This window comes from Lissotriton helveticus, chromosome 7 (genome assembly GCF_964261635.1).
Source record: "Lissotriton helveticus chromosome 7, aLisHel1.1, whole genome shotgun sequence".
Classification (NCBI taxonomy): domain Eukaryota; kingdom Metazoa; phylum Chordata; class Amphibia; order Caudata; family Salamandridae; genus Lissotriton; species Lissotriton helveticus.
Genome location: NC_136068.1, coordinates 114,442,059 through 114,463,675, shown reverse-complemented (window position 1 = coordinate 114,463,675; position 21,617 = coordinate 114,442,059). Strand labels below are relative to the sequence as shown.

Genomic DNA, 21,617 nt, shown 5'->3' with positions numbered 1-21,617 from the left:
CCCCACCCTCCCCCCAACAGAAAAAACAACAACATTATTGGTCTCACTAAGCTCATGTAGTGGACCAAAGTGGGGTAAAGCCCTCTGAGGGCCGTTCTAGGTGGCGACACAACCACAACCTATCCATACAGTCCGACAGCCGGAGCTGCCGTACATGCAGACAGGGGTGCCCGGCGATGAGATACGTGGCACAATCTGGCTTGTCACAGACACATAAGCATATATCATATAGCAGGACTATCTCTAAACAGAGCCCCCCCTGACACATAGTGGAAACAGCATATCACATTACTCTTACTACGGATCAGTGTCCACTTCTTCCATCGGGGCGTGCTGGGGGTCCCCCACAGGTGCGCCGCCTCTTGCCGACTTCTTTAGATGTTTCAAAACTTCCTCTGCTTGTTGTGTCTTCGTAAAGAAAAGCTGCTTCCCTTGATGCGTAACTCGCAGTCTCGCTGGATATAAAAGTGCATAGTCAATCTGTGCTTTGCGCAGCTTATTCTTAACATCCAGTAACTTCCGACGCTCCTCCTGTACCATGGGAGTAAAGTCAGGGTTGATGGAGAATGTGACCCCATCATAGGACAACCCTCGTTTGCTACGTGCAGCTCGCAAGGCCACGTCTCAGTCCCTATAGTTTAAGAGTTGTGCTATTAAAGGGCGAGGGGTGTCTCCAGGCTTGGGTCGAGGCCCCAATGATCGGTGGGCGCGTTCAACAATGAATTGAGCAGAAGAGGCTTCAGGGCCTATCGCTGCCAGGCGCATCTTCTCCACGTAGCCCTCCATTCGCCCAGTGTTGGTGGACTCCGGAATGCCTATAAGGCGGACGTTATTGCGCCGACTGCGCGCTTCTAAATCTTTGTTCTTCGCCGCAATGATGTGGAGCAGGATATCCATGCGCGCCAACTGGGACGTGTGAGTGGTGGAGACGTCTTCCGAGTCTGAAATGCGCCATTCCGCCTATTTGATTCGTTCATCATGCCCATCGAGCTTGTGGGCGATGGCGTCCATCCATGATGACATTCTGTCCACTTTGTCGACAATGGTGGCAAACCCCTGTCGTACCTCCCGGAGGATGTCCTGGACATCAGTAGCCGGGGGAGGCCGCAGCAGCTCCATCAGCGCCAGGCCCAGCTTGCTCCTGATCACCTTGACCAGTTCGGTTTGTTCTTTTGGCGGCATAAAAATTGAGCTTGGGCTGACGCGTATCTGGCTTGCCCTTGTCGCTCAATAAGTATCTCAGGGACCGTGGCCTCTGTGGTTCAACAGTGCGTTAGTACGTGTACCGTAAGGTAGGGGCAAGCAACCGGCGCAAAGCAGTGCCCAAAAAAAGGGTGACAGGGGTAGCCGAGCTCACCACCGCCCTCGCTGCAGTGCCAGGGAGCGGGCCGGAGTGTAGAAGCAGTGTTAGCGAAAGGCCGCAGAGAGGTCGGTCACGTTTGGCGGGCTAGGCCAACGCGCTCGTTCCAGTGGGCAGAAGCGTGGTCGCAAGGTCGTCAACCAGTAGGTCAGCACCAGCACCCCTCTCAAGTCGCTCAGGCAGGCGAGGTAGGGTCCCCAAATCAGCACAGCACCACCATGGATTCCACGCGCAAAATGGCGCCGAGGGTGCACCGCCCCCCCAGCGCTACTTCACTCCCGCCGCGCCGCTGCAGTAGGTACAGGCCGCAGCCAGCTGTCGGTAGAGCGATGCAGGTCCATACACAATCTGGGGTCACTGGTCACTGGGCCCAGATATTGCCACAGCTATCCCGCCTGATTACAATATCTTCAGGCAGGATAGACTGAAGGGGCGCGGAGGTGGGGTGGCATTGATAGTAAACAAAAGTGCCACTTGCACCGTCATTCCCTCTGATGCGATTAAGGATTGTGAATCCCTCGCCTTTTCCATCGTCCTTTCACCACACCAATCCGTGAAAGGACTTTTGGTTTATCGACCCCCTGGGCCCACGGGCTCCTTTTTTGAAGAGCTCCAGTCGGTAGCCTCATCGTTGCTACTTACGTCAGAGCACTGTATAGTCGCCGGGGACTTTAACGTCCACATGGATGTGGAAACAGATGCCGACGCTATTAAAATGCTGGATGTGACAGCCCCTCTGGGCCTGGTGCCTTATTACGTTGGGCCGACTCATGAGAAAGGACACACCCTGGACCTGACATTCTCAACGACCCCTATAGAGATGCTTGCTCCCATTCAGGTGCTTTGGTCTGACCACAGGCTGGTTAAATTCTTTCTTCGGGAAGTCAAGAAGCCCCCCGGTGCCCCTCGACAAGCCTACCAGGGATTTAGGGGTTTTCACCGGGTCACTCCGGAACTATTGGCACAGTCATGCGCGGACCATCCCTATGCCCCGATGGGGAATTTTGATGAGGATGTGGGGCGCTTTCAGACCTGGCTCGCAGAAAGGTTAAATGATCTTGCCCCTCTGAGGCCTTCGCGCCAACTTGATAAAGGTGCATCCGCCCCATGGTTTACGGAAGCGCTGGCGGCTTCTCGTCGACAATGTAAAGTCGCGGAAAGAGCATGGCGCGCGAAATACGACCCGTCAGCGAAGCTTGCTTACAGGTCCTTGGTGAAACTGTACCAGCGTGATATCCTTTCTGCGAAGAAGGTTTATTTCGCGAGTAAAATCGAAGCTGCCTCCAATTCTTGTAAGGAGCTTTTTGCTATTGTGCGAGAGTTTACGACCTCACGCAGTGCTTCGGCGCAGACTCCCCTTCCTGCCCCTTGGGTCAGAGCGATCGCGGATTTTTTCACCTCTAAAATCCAATCGATCCAAGACTCTTTCCCTGTGCTGGGACCTGAGGCGGCCTGCTGGGTAGAGAATGCTGCTGCCACCCTGCCTAGGGCTGGTGTGGCCCTGTTAACTTTTCCCCCTCTCTCTATGACCGCTTCACTTGATTTGATGGCTTGTCTCAAATCAGGTTCTCCCCGGGACGCCTGTCCTGCCAAGTTTTTGGCAAAAATGGCAGCTATCATTAATCCATATGTGAACCCTCTGTTGAATTGTTCTCTTGTACAGGGTGTGGTTCCCCAGTCCTGGAAGCAGGCAATGATCATCCCGCTGCTCAAAAAACCTGGTCTGGATGTGGAGGTGTTGGCAAACTACAGGCCTATTTCGCTCTTGCCTGCTTTCGCGAAGATCATTGAAAAGCATGTGCACAAGGTGTTGGCCGACTATCTGGAGTCCCATGGTCTACTGCACCCCACTCAATCGGGTTTCCGCACCAATCTTAGCACCGAGACTGCCCTCCTGGAAGTGTCGGAGGCAATCAAGGAGGTGCTGGACTCGGGTGGCAGGGCGATGCTGGTGTTGTTAGATCTGTCGGCGGCCTTTGACACCGTCCCCCATGAGGGCCTCCTTGCAAGACTCTCTGAGATTGGTCTCGGGGGGACGGTGCTCCAGTGGTTTCGATCATTCCTGGCAGGCCGTCGACAAACGGTCTGGGCCTCCGCCTGCTCCGCCGAGATGTCGCCACTGGGTGTCGGGGTTCCCCAGGGCTCAGTACTGAGCCCTACCCTATTTAACATCTTCATGACCCCTCTGGCGGCTCTGGCGGATTCTTTCGGGGCTCAGATCGTTTCCTACGCTGATGACACCCAGCTCCTCTTCACCTGTGAGAGAGGTGCGGATTTCGATGGAGGTAGGATCCAGGGTTGCCTTGAGGCTGTTTTTCAGTGGTTTCAACATCATAGCCTCAAGTGCAACTCGGATAAATCTGAGGTCCTCTTTTTTGGGTGCAGCTCGGATCCGGACTGGAAAGTGTGGTGGCCTGAGAACATGTTCCCTCCAGCAAGTTCTTCCCTGGTGGCGAAAAACCTTGGGATCAAGATTGATAACGGCCTCACTCTGCGCTCACAGGTAATCGGTCTCACGGGCACCTGCTTTGGTTTGCTCCGGATGTTGCGTAAGTTCCTCCCTCTGTTATCTCAGGAACACAGGAAGATCACCGTGCAGGCGATAGTCGGCTCGAGAATTGATTATGCTAACGCTCTCTATCTCGGCCTGCCGGAATATCTGCTTCAACGGTTACAGGTGGTCCAGAATTCTGCAGCCCGGGCCATTTTTGGACTATCTCGCCGTGCTAGAGCCTCGGGTCTCTTGGAGGCACTGCACTGGCTGCCTGTCCGGAAACGGATAATTTTTAAGATTCTGACTCTGGCGCACAAAGCCCTGCACGCCTCCGGTGCGAAATATCTTCAAAAAAGATTGTCCTTCTACCATCCAGTCAGGTCACTGAGGTCTGAATCTTTGTTTCTTGTGGTAGTGCCTCGTGTGAAGAGGGCACGCATTGGTGGCCGTTCTTTTAGACTACTGGCGCCCCAATTGTGGAATAAGCTGCCAATGGCCCTGCGCAGTATTCCAAACTTGTTGGCCTTTAGGAAGGGGCTCAAAACGTGGCTTTTCACCTCTTAGTTTTTCTCTCTGAGCTCTGACGGTTTCCTTTCTGTTTTTATTTGTTGTGTTGTAGATAGCTTGCAAAACAAAGCGCCGGGACACTCTTTGAGTAGCCGTGCGCTATATAAAATCCCAGTATAACATAACATAACTGGCCTCAATGACGCGATGACCAGGGGTGTCCAGGGGCAGTCGAGTATCGCTACTCGGGATGACAGCTCCGCAGCGACTGCATCAGACCCGGGGCCCAAGAGCGGCCGCGGAGAAGGACAGCGGGATGCGCACACACCGCCGCTCCCCAGGCTCAATCCTGCACAAGACCGTCACCGCCAGTGATCCGCCAGCATCAGAGAGGTGTGTGGTGGGGTCCAGGTCCTCCGGTCCGCGGCTAGGGGGCGCGACTCGCGCGGCCTATGCAGCCACGCCGCATCACCGATGTAAAGTAGTCCCAGCGGGCCGGCCCTCAGTCTCCAGGGGGACCTCGAGCGGACGGGGCTATCTTCCGTCGCTGATCCCCGGGGCAGCAGGCGATCAAGAAGGTCAAGATTCAGCCCACAGGTACAGGGTGGTTAGTACCTGCGATCAGGGGTGTTAGTGTCCGCCAGTTTGGCCAGAAAGAGGATAATTTTAAGGATTAATGACACCGGGCGGCAGGAGCTCGCTAAAGAGTGGCCATCTGCAAGTGCGCCACCTAGCGCCCCCTATCCTCTATTTATTAGTAACTTTTGATCTGTTTGAACCAGAAACACATTTGTTTGCTAAAATCTGTAATTACTGAGCAGATGGTGGATTATGTGCCAAGTGCTGTAAATCAACAATTATACAATTATGTAGAACTTCCAGAATTGTATAATTTCAGGCGCCCCACAAATGGAATATGATGGAGGTTGGTTACTTGGATCAGATGTGTAAATAAAGAGGTGTAATAGGTTTTGCTGATATGTACATTGCATCATATGCCTTGCTTTGACTGGTGGAATAACTATAAGATTTGTATGCCCAAATTAGATACACAGGTAAACAATGTAATGGCCTAGAAGAAAAGGCACTTCAAGGCTACAAAAGCAATAAAGTGACATGGGAGCAGAGCAGAGTACCTGCTCCTGCATTAGCTCAACCTTTGGTGGACAAAAACTGGGTAGCCTGACAGGGTGCTTTATCACAATAATATGTAATAAATTGTGTCATGCAGCAATAAGGAGTGCAAGATATAGTACCACTATGTCATCATAGGCAGTAAAAATAGGTATGTTTAATTTACTATTTTTAATTTCACATCTACGTGCCTTGATTATATCACACAGCTTCATAGATGTGCAGTTAAGAATAGAAAAAACGTATCTATCTTCAATGTACATAGATGTAGATGTTTGCGATGTAGTAATAGTTGATATCCTGCACTCAACATTGCTGCCACATATTTCGACATAAATTCCCACACAGGCCTGGGATTCTTGGGAAGCCACAAATGCTGGGCATGACTGCTTTGTGCACATATTGGGCGCTATTCACAAAAGTATTTTTGTCCATAAAAGTATGTTTCTGGCAAAAAATTCCTCATTTACTCCTGCCTTATATTCACAAAAGAGTTAATTGAAGGGGCGAATAGATTTTAAAAAGTAGACTTTTCTACCACAAGTGCAAAGACATTTGCATTAGTAAATCACAGGTGGCAAGAGTGTGTTCCACAACACAGTTTGCCTTGTAAATATGTGAATGCCCACAAAATCTGATTTGACTATCTCACCCAGGAATTGTTCAGAAATTTACTCCAGACAATGACTTCCAGGATGGGGCACGGAATGGATCACCACCACATTTAGGGGTCTATTATGATGGCGGGCGGATTGCCCCCGCTGGGCTGGTGGTAGCCATTGCTGGCTCATCGGGAGCAATCCGCCTGCCATCTATGCCTGATTGACCCCCCGCCATATTAGAATGGCTGGGGGGAACTGCGGCGGACGGAAAGACCGTCCGCCGCTTTTCCACAGGTCGACTCGATGATCGGGCAGAAAAGGGGCATAATATGGTGGGGGTGTCTGCAAGACACCGCCATCCATATTATGATGATGGCAGAAATCAGCCTTTCCATGGCCGCCATGGAAAGGCATGCAGTTTTTGCTTTTGAGGGCCCGTTGCGGGCCCCCAGGGTGTCGGGGGTGAGGGGGGTGCACATGGGGGGTACATATGGTAACCCCCCTGCATTTGCATGCTCACGGTGGCAGGCACCACGCCGTACCTGTCACATTGTGCATGCAAATGCACAACATGAATTTTTTCCATTGCGCGGGTGCTGCTTACAGCACCGCCTGCCGCAATGTAAAAAATGCAGGATGCGCCCGCCAGTGTGGCAGGGGCATCCTAATTTGAATGGCGGGACCACCGCACCTATGGCGGCGGGTCCCTTTTGCCGTTGCGGTGGCGGGCGGACTTTGTCCGCCCGCCGTCGTAATAGACCCCCAAGTGGGAGATATGGGAAAAGAGGTTCCACCAACGGGAATAATGTTTTTACCACATAGGAAGCATTTACTTTTACAATGTGATGCCACAGAAGGCCCCTGAACACAATTTCAGTATCTGCACCACTTTCAGTTTATCTTCTGCAAGATTTAGATGAGATCAAAACACTGTTTGTTTGTCACGATTGATCACAGGCACACGTAGGGCCTGATTTAGTTCTTGGCGGATGGGTTACTCTGTCACAACGGTGTTGGACATCCCGTCCGCCGAAATATAAATTCCACAGGATTTAATGGGATTTATATTTTGGCAAACTTGATATCCGTCACTGTTGTGACTGAGTAACTGGTCTGCCAAGATCTAAATCAGGCCCTTAATGATTTCAGAAAGACTCGACCAGCTGCTCATCCCATGCCTCTGAAAAGAATCCTAGACTAGTTACATCATGATTACCAATCTATTGGATGATTATGCTGCCTTCTAAAGTTCAAGGCACAGTTGTCATGTCAGCTCATTTAGTTTCTGGGCCCTAAGAGGAGTTCAATGATCCCCCTTTACCGACACCTGCACTGTTCTGAAGGGTTTCTCTTTCTGATTGGTTAAATATCTTGGTCTTATTGTTATGTTTGTGTGTTGAGTGGTGTGCTCCCTGTACCCCTTTCTTCCAGTGTGAGTGTTTTTATGTTGCATTATCAATGTCCTCTTCATCTTGTTTCAATGTTGTACTTGCTGGTCCTAGTAGGAATAGATTGTGTCTGTGTTTCCCTGCCTTAGTGTAGGTGTTGGTGTTGGTGTCTTTATGCAGAGTGCAAGTGCCCCTCTTCTTGTATTTCTATTTCTGTTCAATTGTGTGTGACTTCCTCTTCTGCTCCTGTTTCTCCTTTCTTGGCATCTTTCGGTCCGGTGTACCTATTATATCGTCCAAGTGTTTGTTTCTCCCTGTTCTAGTGGTGTTCATTACCTGTCACCATCTTGGTATGTATTTCTTCTTCTCAAGGTGTACATGTCTTCCTGTCCTGCTACAGTCTTCTCTTTCAGTGTTTTCTCCTTTTTCAAGCTTCAGTCTCCCAGTCTCCTTGTTGCACTCTACTGGCATCTGTTTTATCTGTCCATATGTTTGTATCTCCTTGGCAAATGTCCGTGATGTGTCTTCTTTCCCTAGTGTGAAGGTCCATGTTTTGTTCTTCAGTGTTGTTGTCTCCTTGTTCCTGTGTTTTCCTGTCCTTTGTCAGTATTTCTCATGTAACATGTAACAATTATAAAATGCAATGCAAAACAAAACGTTGGTACAACAAAGTGGGTAAGATATTATTCTCGAGAATAATATCTAACCCACTTTGTTGTACCAACGTTTTGTTTTGCATTGCATTTTATAATTGTATGTGTATTTAATTTTTATATATTGCTGTTTGTATCATCCCATGCCCTATATCATTTGGTATATATTGTTACCATTTCCATGTTTGTTAATCAGATTAGTTTTTAGTTCCTTTTCTGTAAGTATGTTTTTTATAATAAATTAATAATATTTTTCTATATAATTTGTTATTATTGGTTCAGTACACTGTAGCTTATGTTATCTTCTGTGTTGCTTTACCTGCCACCTTGCAGGTTTTCCAGTTGCCTAGATTCCACTGAGTATACCATTTGATTATGAAGAAAGTCTGTGCTTCTAGTGCTTCAAAGGAAAAAGAGTGATTTTGTTACACTTTTTGCCTTGTATGAAAATGTATGCTCACTGCAGCAGGACTGGGTTGGTCACCGGTGACAAATCAATGCTCAAGGCTATTGGTCTGATCAATTTATTATGAAAAGTTATGACAAAGGCAGGAAGCCTAGCATGTTTTTTTGTAATATGACTGTATGCCTAATGGTTGCCTTATGGAAAAACGTATGCACAATACTGTAGCTCTTAGTTTGTTATGATGGCAGGCCATTGATAAAGGCAGTAGGCCCAAACTGTTTTTTGGAAAAAGTTTGTAGATACCATAGCTCTGACGATTTTGTTATGAAACGTTCTGACAAAGGCAGTAGGACTAATGCAAAAACAACAGTTGATGGACAGATTACACAACAATGTCATACATTCACCCCAGTTCAGAGATCTGGGCCTAAATCCATTGTTTTTTGCTCACCATGCCATTCCAGTTTGGACCGAGCCATATGCAAATCAGTCTTGACCCTGTGCCCCATGGGAACAGTCCAGCCCGAACTGCCAGGCCAGGTCCTTCCTGGACTGGAAACAAGCATCCTAGGACCGGTTTCGCGCTTTCAGCCCTCATAATCAAGGATAGCTTGACTGCAGTGCAAAGACAGTAGGAATAACATTTATTATGAAAAGCATATGCTAAGGCCAATAGGACTTTAAGTGTGGATTGGCAATACACTGTGTGAAGGCTCGGGATGGGCATAACTTGTGTAATTCTATGTAGAAAGTGTGAGAAAGGCCAAACATGGCCTCCAACTTCGTTCATTCATCGAACTCCAGGAGTTTCTGAAAAGAGGTAGGCTCAAACCTTATAAGAAGGATTTTCCTAGATATAAGTCTTTTACTATCATTTCAATTCCTGTTTGAACTATATATAGAGGTGGCAACTGAGTGAGGAAAATGTGTTGTAAATAATTTGTTCCCTGATCTATACACACAGTTTTTGTTGTTACTTGCTTTTATTTTCCCCTTGTTTTAGCATCTAGCAGGTAGCATTGTTCTTCTGGAATCTACTCCTGGATGTGCCTGTCTCTTTTCTCCTTCCTGATTTCAGGAGTAGTTTGATGCCTTGCTGATTACTCCAGTGCTGTCTTTGTCATCAATAGAAAGTTACAAGATTGTAAATTAGGTTACTCTTAATAGTATTTTCATCCAAACTGGGAGCCTTTTAGGGAGGCACTTGACACCTTTCATGTATATTATTCATTGTATGGTGGGACCGTGGCCACTGAGAGGATGCCACCCTTGATTCAAGCTTTGAAGGAGGACACCCAGCTGGCCTTATCTGCATCCATTCCATGACACTGTACATTTAAAATCATTATAAATGCCATCTGTGATCTGTACAACAGTGCTAGACTATGCACAATATATTAAAGATGGGTGCCTTTGCAATATTTACTGAGTAGACATCTTGGAATGGTATTGTGTAAAGAGTATTATTGTTTGCATCGCCAAGAAGGCCACCTCATAGCTTCTAAATATGGCAGCCATGTTGGAACTGTAAAACAACTATACAATATGTATAATACCATTGCAAGGTGGCTGCCGGTTGCAATGTATCATTTGTTTTTTTTATTTCAAGCATACACTTGGCACGTTTAAGGGGTAGTAGATTTTAGTTTTTTCTATTTTTAATCTTTCACTTCATCTTGCATATGCTTGTTGAGTTTCTGAGTCTGTTTTATTGTAGATGGGTAAGTAGATGAATGCAACAGTGAGTTGGTGGGCAAAAGAATGGATGCATGAGAGCCAGGCAGGATGAATGAGACAGGAAGTCTATGATGACTTACTTAGTGCGTAAACTCATCAGCGACTGAAGAGGCACTTTCAATGATATGTTTATCGATTGGCACTGTCAGAGCTTGTCCTGCATTTTGTCTGTGTTTCCTATTCTCTGTACCAATAGCGGTCGGTGGTGGGAGTGCTGCCGGGCGGTGACGTGGGGCGGGGGTAGTAAACTACGGAATACTGCCAAATACAGGTAACTAAAGATATAAATAAATAAAACGAATTTCGTTGTGCGCACTTATTCGACGCAGTGCACACAACGAAATTCGTTTTATTCCTTTGTATGTATACTTACCTGTATTTGGCCGTATTCCGTAGTTTACTACCCCCCACCCACCCCTCCCCGCCCCACATCACCGCCCGGCAGCACTCCCTCCAGGAGCCGCTACTGCTCTGTACCCACTTCGGTCCATGGTTGTGGTATATTTCTGGAATCTGATAACTTAAGGTGAAGCCCTACTAATGTTCATGGCAGATCTATCCCCATTCATGCTGGTGACTCAATACTCCAAGGAGAAACAAAGGCCTATCGGATGCTATATGCATGGCAACCAGGACTGTATGTAGCCCTGCCTTTGGGCTCTCACCGTTCCTACCAATAGCTGTGTCACTACTCCAGTACTCTCCTACTCTTTGGCCTGCCAGTAACCCTACCCATCATTTATTCTGGCTCAATTACCCACCCATGCACCTGGTTGCTTGTATTTCTCTGGGCCTGGAGTATCTTAGCCAGGGCTCGAGTCGGGGGTACACGCGGGTGGACGGCGCCCCCCCACACTTTTCTTAGGGTGAACGCCGTCACCTCTGCCAAGTAGCTGGACCCCACAGAAATAAGCGGAGCATGTCCCGGCGTAATTTTCAGACACCGGGACACTTGAGCACGTGACGTCATGAGGTCATTGGCATATTGTCAGTTCCCCCACTTCTTATATAGGACTTGTGCCCTGATCTTAGCATTGAAACTTTGCACAGTGACAGACCTATTCACTGGACTACGGTACTGATCTGGACTCTGGGACCCCAAAGAGCCCTGCATCTTGCCCCCTCGTGCCTCCTGCACGTGCCTCGGTCTAGTAGGCCCCGCCCTGCTCGGCTGTAATTGTTAAGCCTCCGTAGCGAGCAGTCACCTGCTTTCCTTTACTGCCTCGCGAGCGGCTGGATTCTTGTACGCTCGGGCTTTCTGGTTTTTATTAACTTTAGACCTTTTGTGCTCCAAGCGCACTCTGGGGGAGATCTGAAGGGGGGCAGCACGCAGAACCACGGAGCCTTTGATGTGACGTTCAGCGGTGGGCGCAAAGCAGGATGGGAGCCGGCGTCCGAGATTCACTTATAAAATTATGAAAAGGTCGTGGGGGTGGGGAATAGTAAAGTCGATTTAAATGAATACCAACGGAGGGTGCAGAGAGAAGGCCTCCTTTCACTGACATTAGCTGGTCCGAGCTCTTGGCCACTAACACAGCGTCCGGGCGCCCCCCCCCCCCCCCCCCCCCCGGCCGCTTCCCTCCTCCAGTCTCCGTAGGCCGCAATCAGCTCAGAGGCTCTACACGCGGCGCCACGACCCACGCGCGAGGCGCCTATTACCCAGCGACAAAATGTTCGCAAAACATTGCATTCCTGGACGTTAGACTTCTAAAAAAAAAATGCATTTTTAACGTAATGGTGCGCCAGATGTCGAGTTCACACACATTTCTTGCCAGATGAAAACTCCCTTAATATTTACAGAATTGCACGCGACTTTCCCTTGGCTGGGCTGCAGGTCTGGTGCATTACTGTTCAGCTGCACCCCTTTCCACTCTCCTGTCAGTTCAGTTTGTCAAATACATGTTTTGGGTTTTAAATTAAGCGTTACACTCTTCCCCCCAACAAATAAGGACACAGCTCAGACACACAATGATGACATCACATTTTGATTTTCCACATCACCTCCTGTGTCCATGAATAAGCAAAACTTTGACGTTATGTTGGCAATTGTATAGTGCTCGGCTTGCCATTGACTAGTGGTGACTTTATGATTGTTTGCACTGTTTCCATCGCAGGCTGATGTGTGATGGAACCACGCATTTCGTAGTGACGCATGCCGTTACAATGCAGCCATTGCAATGCGAATGCCATTACCACACATAGGGCCAGATGTAGGTCGCCAATTACCGGTCGGTAACGTCCCGACCGGTAATTGGTTTTTGAGATGTAGGGGGCCCGAATTTTACCGAATCTGTAAATTTACCGATTCGGTAAATTTACAGATTCGGTAAAATACCGACTCGGTATATTTACCGAATCGGTAATTCCAGATGTAGGTGGCACTTAAAATAGTGCCACAGGCCCTGAAGAATTCGTTATTTACCATGAAATACTATCTCATGGTAAATAACGAATTCCTGTGTACATGCACATCTGTGCATGTACACCTGTGCCATGTGGCACACATACATGCCCTAAGGGCATGTATGTGTGTCACATTACACACAAGCCAGAATCAGGGGTGCAACAGGGTGTCAAAGTGACACCCTGTCCCCCTTGTAAATTCGGTAATTTTACTGAATCGGTATTTACCAGTTCGGTAATTGACATTGATTCCTATGGGCCTCAAGGCCCATAGGAATCAATTGCAATTACCGAATCGGTAAATACCGATTCGGTAATTACCGAATCTTACTGATTCGTTAATTGATTCGGTAAATATACCTACATCCCGATTGCCAGTTCTTAAATACCGAATCGGTATGATTCGGTATTTAAGAATCGGTAATCGGGGATTACCTACATCTGGCCCTTAACCTTTACCACACACTTTTTACCAAGCATGCCTTTACTTCGAATTTAGTTGTAAAAGCATGAATGGTAAAGGCATATGCATGATAAAGGTTTCACTACTAAATATAGGTATTTTACAGGTAAGTGTAAACGGGTGCTTAATTTATCAAAAAAACATAAGTGCCAGTGCTCTCATCAGAAGGCAGCTTGCGCCAGCCCTTGTCCCTGCCAGCACTGCCAATGACAGTAACAACACAACTACTAACCATCACACTCGTACAAGTGTGATAATTCAGACTATTTCGACCCCCAAAGTATAAGAATGGCTTGGGCAGCAGATAATAGTCATTTTTAATATATCTTGTATTAATAATTGACTGTTGTTGTGGTCATCTCTGAATTAGTTAGACATCACCACCTAGTGGCAGACTGTCACAAGTGCCGATGTTGACAATTAAGTGCTGGTGCCGAGCACCGGCAACTACTGGCTCAAATTAAGCACTGGTGTAAACACATTCTATAGATTTAAAAATGATTTGAATTTTCCAGTAAAATACTTATATTTCCATGGTAAAAGGATGCATGTTAAAGGATTAAGCTGCATAACAAATGCATAGGTAGATACACTTTTTTAATATAAATGTATATACATATTTGTATAATATATTTACACAAATAAACACATAAGAATGTGCGTATATATATATATATATATATATATATATATATATAAAAATCTTCTTAAAATCCCACAACCCCTCAACTCATACCCACCTTAAACCCTAGAATTACCCTCTACACACAAAAGCCCATACCCAACCTAAACCATATAATAACCCTAGCCACCCAAAAACCCATACCCACCCTAAACCCTAAAATTACCCTAGCCACCCAAAAACCCACACCCACCCTAAACCCTAAAATGACCCTTTTAAAAACATATATATATATATATATATATATATATATATATATATATATATATTCACTGAAAAAAACATAGGTTATAGACCATATATAGTTAGGAATTAGCATTTAAAAAACCTTATTTTACTCACACAAAACCATTGAAATTCCATATATAGTTAGTTGCACTAACTATATATCGCGCACCCGCAATCCACTGCTGATCATGTCACATATTACATCATTCATGACATGGTCAGTGACATCACTGATGACATCACTGATGACATCTCAAATGACATCACCGATGACATCACTGATGACAACATCCAGTGACTGCATGTTTCTGTAAAGTTAAAATATGTCTTACATATTGAAGAATGAGTGGATGTATAAGTGTCTGGATGAAGGATTTAGTAGGTGCGTGACTGACTGTATGAGTGAGTGATTAAATGTGTCTCACTGAATGCATGGGTTAGTGACTAAACTGTCTTAATTTGTGCATCATTATGTCTGTTGTGATGTAAACTGCTGCATGTGTTGATCATTAGCTATACGAGAGGCTATATGTGTTATTAATTGGTTGCCCAAGTATTTCTATGGGAGATTGAGTTTGTGTGGGGGTGGCTGGAAGGTGTGTGACTCTGTGCATAGATGTGTGAGCAGTTTATTCACTAGGTGTATGAGTTCAAGAGTGCATGTGGAAACAGCTACATGGGCAGTTGACTGTGTGCATGAGTGTATTGATGAGTGAATGGATATCTCAATGCTACATGTCATAGTAAGTACATATGTAAAACACAGTACATGTGAGAGTTGGCATATATAAATAACTGTGCATGAGAGCCACTGAATGAGTGAGTGGTTGTATCGATCATTGTGAACTTGTATCAGGGATTGTATAAGAGAGTAAATATGTGTTAGTATATGTTTCAATAAGTAAGGTGTGTATAACTGTATAGTTGAAGAAATGGAGGTCAGATTGTTTCTTTGCATGACTGACTGGGTGTGTGAGTAACTCCATGGATGAGTGGCAGTGTGTGAGTGTCTGTATACACTGAGTGTATCTAAGGTTATATTAGAGTCTGAAGAGGTTTATCGTATTAGCACAAGAATGATGTCAAATGAGACGTCATCAGTGATGTCATCAGTGATGTCATTTGAGATGTCATCAGTGATGTCATCAGTGATGTCACTGACCATGTCATGAATGATGTAATATGTGACATGATCAGCAGTGGATTGCGGGTGCGCGATATATAGTTAGTGCAACTAACTATATATGGAATTTCAATGGTTTTGTGTGAGTAAAATAAGGTTTTTTAAATGCTAATTCCTAACTATATATGGTCTATAACCTATGGTTTTTTCAGTGAATTTTCAAGGTTTTGTAAATGCTAATTCCTAACTATATATGGTCTATAACCTATGGTTTTTTCAGTGAATTTCAATGGTTTTTTAATAGCAAATATCATAAGCTGTCGAATGTCAAGTACGTGGTAAGTAAAAACATTTTCGTGTTTATGCACACTGATCTGCTTTGAATGCTGCCCCCCACCCCTCATTTCTATTAGGAGTACTCTCTCTTTGCAGATAGTGAAGGGTAGTTAACGCAGGCCTTTGCCCCCGTTGTAATCCGTCGTGCCTGCTTCTCTCTCCATTTGATTGATTGTTCTCTTTGGTTCATTCTCTATTTAAAAACAAGCACAGAGTCGCAATACTCTGTTTAGTCTTTGCAGATAGCGAAAAATCGTGTAAAAAAACAAAAGGAATCGAGCAAAATCAGTAGGCCACTAATGGGATCTCTTTTTGACCTCCCTAAAATAGAAACATTAGGAACAACCTGTTGATAATACCAATGTGTATGTACATAAGCGGCGTTCATTTGTGTTCACAGTACCCCTTGTTGATTGTTTGAATCGACCATTGAATTGTTCGAAGTTGGTTCTCTTAAGAATCTTCTCTGCCTGCAAACGAGGAAGAATAGGAATATTCTCTCTCCCTTTGCAGATAGTGAAGGGTAGGTAACGCAAACCTTTAACACGTCGTGCCTATTTCGTTCCTCATTGATTGATTGTTTCCCCAAACATTGACTGTTTGGGAATTGGTTCTTTTTGGAGGTATTCCCTGTTTGCAAATATACGTAGGAAAATCTTTGCAAATAGTGAAAGGGTACGTAATGCGGACCTTTCTCCCCCGTTGTAATCTGTCATGCCTATCTACTCCCCACTGATTGATGCACCTGTTTCACCCGGACCATTTACTAGAGATACGTCATCTGGCCCGACCAGAGAGCACCCCTAGTGAAAAGGACATATGCAATAATAACGAAGTGATCACTGTATCCTGTTAACAGAAACTTTAGCATGAAACAACCTGGAAAGAAAAGAATAGGAAAACGAAAATCAGTAGGCCACTGATGAACATGAACTTTTATTAAACAACGAACAAAGAAACGATAACATAACGTAATGATAAAACCTATTAATGTCCTAGAAACAAGAAAACGTTAGAAATATGCCAGTGGTGAGAGACCAGAAAAACAGTAAGAGAAACCAAATCACCCCTCGCTGTCCCACCGCCTGCCACGCCAAAAAAATCGTTAGACTAGGGAAAATGCAAGTCAGTAGAACATCCGCCCCCACTCTGGAAACTTCCAAGGTGGGGCAGGGTTGCGGCTACGCCCAGCCGGGAGCAGCCCATATAAGGCGGGTCCTGCTGCCACGCCTCGGCCAGGAGATCCTAACGTAGGGTGTAGCCGGAGGAGAGGCCGAGACCAGCGGGACCCGGCCAGGGGATTGCCTTTACAACGCTGAAGAGTTGCAGGGGGGGGAATGTCTCCTCGACCCTCCCCTCTCTCTCCCAGTCCGGCCGCGGTGGCCCTTGAGAGTTTCAGGTAGTCCCGCCACATGCTCTTCCGGTCCGGCCACCAACGGTCGGGGGGCCGAGGCCGACGGGATCCGGCTGCAGCCGATAAACCAAGGAACCCGTTCATGGGGCCAGAGCCAGGGGCGTCCGGCCGACATCCACCGGAAGCCCGGCCCAAAGACGGACGGGACATTTTTTCTTTTCTCCTTCGTAATAGCAGCGGCAACACGCCAGGCACCACTTCTTTCTTCAAAAATGGCTTTGACAACACTGGGGGGGGATGTCTTGCACATGCCTCCGACCCCCCCCCGTCCTCATCGCCACCGGCCATAACAAATGTCAAGCGGGGCGCCGTGGGGTGCACTGGGAGGGAGAGACAGTGCGAACAGGCCTCTCCCGCCTCCTCAGGTGAAGGCTTCCCAGCTGCACCCTCAGCGCTCCAGGCGCCCCGAAAAGGGTTCGTCCACTGTGGCGATGCTGCAACGTCTCGCCCGGCAGGGTGGAGCCTGTCCGCTCATGTGACCCCGCGATCGCCGGTAGCTGCCGAACTCTCAAAATGGTGATCGACCTGGCAAGAGCGGGCCCAGCATGAAGAAATGGCCCGGTCACTGGTTGACTCCACCACCGTAGTCCTCCACGACCTTGAAGATTCTACAGGAGCCGCGGGAGTCTCCGACCCCCGATGGGGAATGACTGCCATGATCGCCCGTGGAGTGACGAAACTGTATCCGCGGGACGTCGGCGCTCCCATGCTGGCGCCAGCCTCACTTTGAATTACTAGAATCCTGCAGACCTCAGTTCCGGTGAAAGCACAGTGTGACCCGGTAGGAAACATTGTTGCACCCCCTCCCCTTTTGAAGTGATAGTTCAAACCACCGATCCTTTCCTTTGCCCTTTTAACGGAACTTTGGACTGCCTCCCCCTCTTTTACATTTTCTAGAGAAAACAAAACATTAACCACTACATTACCATAGCAGTTGACACCAGAACTGTTTTCAAATTGAAAACCAACAACATCTTCAACAGAATCCTTTTTGTTTCTGCTGTGACCCTGCTACAGCACAGGCATTGTCCCCAGCAGTAATTCTGCAATGCCGGTAAGAATAGCTGTGGTGCCTACTGGACTCACTCACCCCCGCGGCGCCCCACGCCGTTATTTGCTGGGCGGCAACTTACTAGACATCACTTTCGTGCCATCTAGATTTCAGGGCGTTCTGCTGCCTTGGAACTATTCGCACAACAGACTGCTACTGACGACCCACCCCCAGGCAACATCTTCTGAATTTTCATAATTTGAAAGAACTAGTAACATGTCCTCATCAGGAATTCAAAAGAAATTGCCACGGTCTCTTCGTTGTTTAAATGTTTTTACTGTTTTTGTTTTGTTGTATATATTTATATGTTATTAAAGTTTTATATTCCTACTACTTTGTTGGAGTGCTATATATTTTTAATGTGACACATAATTGTAAAAACTTTGATGTACAAAGAGTCATTCCTAGAATCTTCCGCTTCAGGCTCGGTCCCCTCCCCAATCACAATACAGGATGTTTTTCAGATAGTAGGAACACGTGTGGTGTGACGGATCTCATCGGGTGTGGGCCTTGATCTACTATAACTCCTTTGAAGAGGGGTGATTCTTTACAGCTGGAGCCATAAACTACATCTGCAGGGCTAGCTGATAGCCTGGACAATCGGACACAGAGGGTGCGGTAGTGAATAGGGCGAAAGGGAGGTGTCGGGCGGGCACAGAGTGTGATTCTCAGGGAAGAGCAGCGCAGATGGGGGGAGGTTTATTGCCCATGCATAAGACAGAGAGCGGGGGTGACCAGTGCCTGGGGAAGATGCTTGCGAGGGTGGGGAGCCATGCTACGAATCGACAGCGTGCAGAGAGTGGGTCTGGTCAAGGCATCTAAAATGGCTGCCGTGCACGACAAAAGTGTGGCATTTCAAAAAAGGCACGATGGCGCAAACAATGTTTTTCAACACTTCCTCATTTCCTTCGAATCGAACGTTAGCAGACGTTGGTGCATATTACCAAAGTTAAGCGATATTTATCGCTAACGATGCTTACCAACGAATTTTTTACCGCTAAGCATCGTCAGAAATTATCGAAGATAAACCTTGCTATTATCAAGGTTTATCGCAAATGCGATAAAAAACGGCCGCAATGCATGAATATCGCTAAAAAGTCCGCGATATTCATGCATTACCGAGCTAATGCTCTTAGCCATGTTATCCACCTCCCATTGGATAACATGGCTAAGAACTGCTCAGGGCAGGTGTTACTTTTTGGAGATATTCGCGCTTAGCGCGAATATCTCCAAAAGTTGGTAATAGGAGATATATATCTTGCATGTTGTAATGCAAATTATTGTGGTATATGGAACTCATACCATAATCTCTCAGGAAAGCAGAAACTGATCCTTTTGGGACCGCCTGAGAAGGCCTAGGGGGTGAGGGGTACTCTACTTTGCCCCCTTTTCACGTTCCGAACTATTTTATTTTACTCTCTTCTGTAATTACACAAAATAGCAGCGATAAGATGCATCAGAGACACACAGTGAGAGAAAGGAGGCCGGAGATGAAGAAGAGATGTCAAATACACATTGGAGATAATATAGTGGGAGAAGGGAAGTAAATATGAGTAAACTTACCATGTAACATAAAAATGTTGCACTCTATACTATAAGTCTCATTTTATACTACAATCACTTCGCTACAACCTCATAAATTAAAAATAAAAATGAATAATGTCTCAAACAATTTTTGATTTCTAAATATAAATTTATTCTTCAGAATTTTCTAAATTTGAAAGAACTAGTAACATGTCCTCATCAGCAATTTCCTCTTCAATCATCTCATCTGGAATCTCCTCATTAAAAGTCTGCAATGATGATTCTTGTAACTCTATGGTCTCCAAACATTCGATAGATTCGCCATCAACAGATTGATCAAAAAAATCATTCAAGTCATCTCCTCCTTGTGACAATATTTCATTATTGGTGCTGTCAATTTCAATCAATGTAGTGGAATCATTCAAGTCATCTCCTCCTTGTGACAATATTTCATTATTGGTGCTGTCAATTTCAATCAATGTAGTGGAATCATTCAAGTCATCTCCTCGTGACAATATTTCATTATTGGTGCTCTCAATTTCAATCAATGTAGTGGAATCATTCAAGTCATCTCCTCCTTGTGACAATATTTCATTATTGGTGCTGTCAATTTCAATCAATCTAATGAAATCATACAAGTCATCTCCTCCTTGTGACAATATTTCATTATTGGTGCTCTCAATTTCAATCAATGTAGTGGACAATGCAAAAGAAATTGCCACGGTCTCTTCATTGTGAGCCATTTTATTTTGAAATTGCTTGAAGTAAATTGCAGAAAAAAATAATCACTTTCATTTATCGTTTTTAGTAATACATAATATAAAACTAACTTTATCAAGTATTTAGTATAACAGAAGGACTGCACATAAATAACAGAAAACATTTTTCAAATTATCTTCAAGTGTACAACATAGTTCCCCTTACAAATTAACAACTCACCTTTTTAAAAGTAGGAGAAGTGTTAGTACTGTGTAAATCAAACACCAGAAATTCACCACCAAAAATTCCTCACAAATGTACCTCAGACAGTAGTATCACAAAATGGCTGTGGTTTCCTCTCATTTGAGATATATACATAACCAATTAACTTTCATCACACACAAATACAAAACCAAAGTAACATTTTAATTGGTTCTAAATTTCAACACTTTCAAATGTGTTTTCCCCATGCAATTTTCCATAGGACATTTACATACGTCTACAGCCGGAATGGCTGAACGGAATTACACCAAACTTGGCAAAATGGTACATCAAACCTAAGAGGTCAGGAAGGATCTACTATGCCCCCTTATGGTCATTTGCCCCTTCGCTTTGGCCTCCTCTTGTCTCTCGATCCTACCGAGAGACAAGATGGCGGCCGCTACGGACTGTTTGTAATGTTGACAGACGCCGGAGAACCAATCAGCTTCGCAAAGCTCCGTAACGCGAAAAGTACGCGAACTGGAGCGCTGCCCGGTCCGCTGTTACAGATATATATCTTTTTTTAAACGTTAATTTCTCAAAATCCACTGTAGCACATATATTGAGACCTACAAAAGGCACATCGGGCTACCAGTCCCTACAATGTTGCCAAGTTTCGTGCAAATCCATTCAGCCGTTCGGGCTAAAAGTGAGGCCAACCGCCCTATGGAAAACTCAATGTTAAAAACACGTTTTGGGACCCCCCTTTTTTCTCGACCCCCCCTGGACGAACCCCCCCCCCAATTTTCAGGGGCTGCTCAGATACAAAATGTGCCATTTTCCTGAAAATTTCAGCCAATTCCGTCCACAAACGCCAAAGTTATTAGACATAGAATTTTCAAAAATCCCATAGAGAAAAAATCCTAACTATATATACCTACTGGCGACCGCCAGTAGGTAATATATATATATATATATATATATATATATATATATATATATATATATATATATATATATATATACATACATATATATAAATAAATATATTATGAATCCACAGTGTGCTTCAAAGCAACGCGCGCACTCGGTAGTAAAGATGCTTAGGTTTCTTTATTCTCAGACAACGTTACGCGTTTCGACACCAAAGGTTATTTCTTTAAGTAAGTGTGGCTCAGGCACTTCGTGTGTTTTACATTCTCTTCAATAAAG

At 45.6% G+C, this 21,617-nt stretch overlaps 1 protein-coding gene across 1 annotated transcript in view; it reads left to right on the top strand.

Moving 5' to 3' along the window:
• LOC144768184 (peroxidasin homolog) overlaps positions 1 to 21,617 on the top strand; it is a 235,201-nt gene that overhangs the window by 53,525 nt on the left and 160,059 nt on the right. The gene's annotated exons all lie outside the window — the stretch shown is intronic.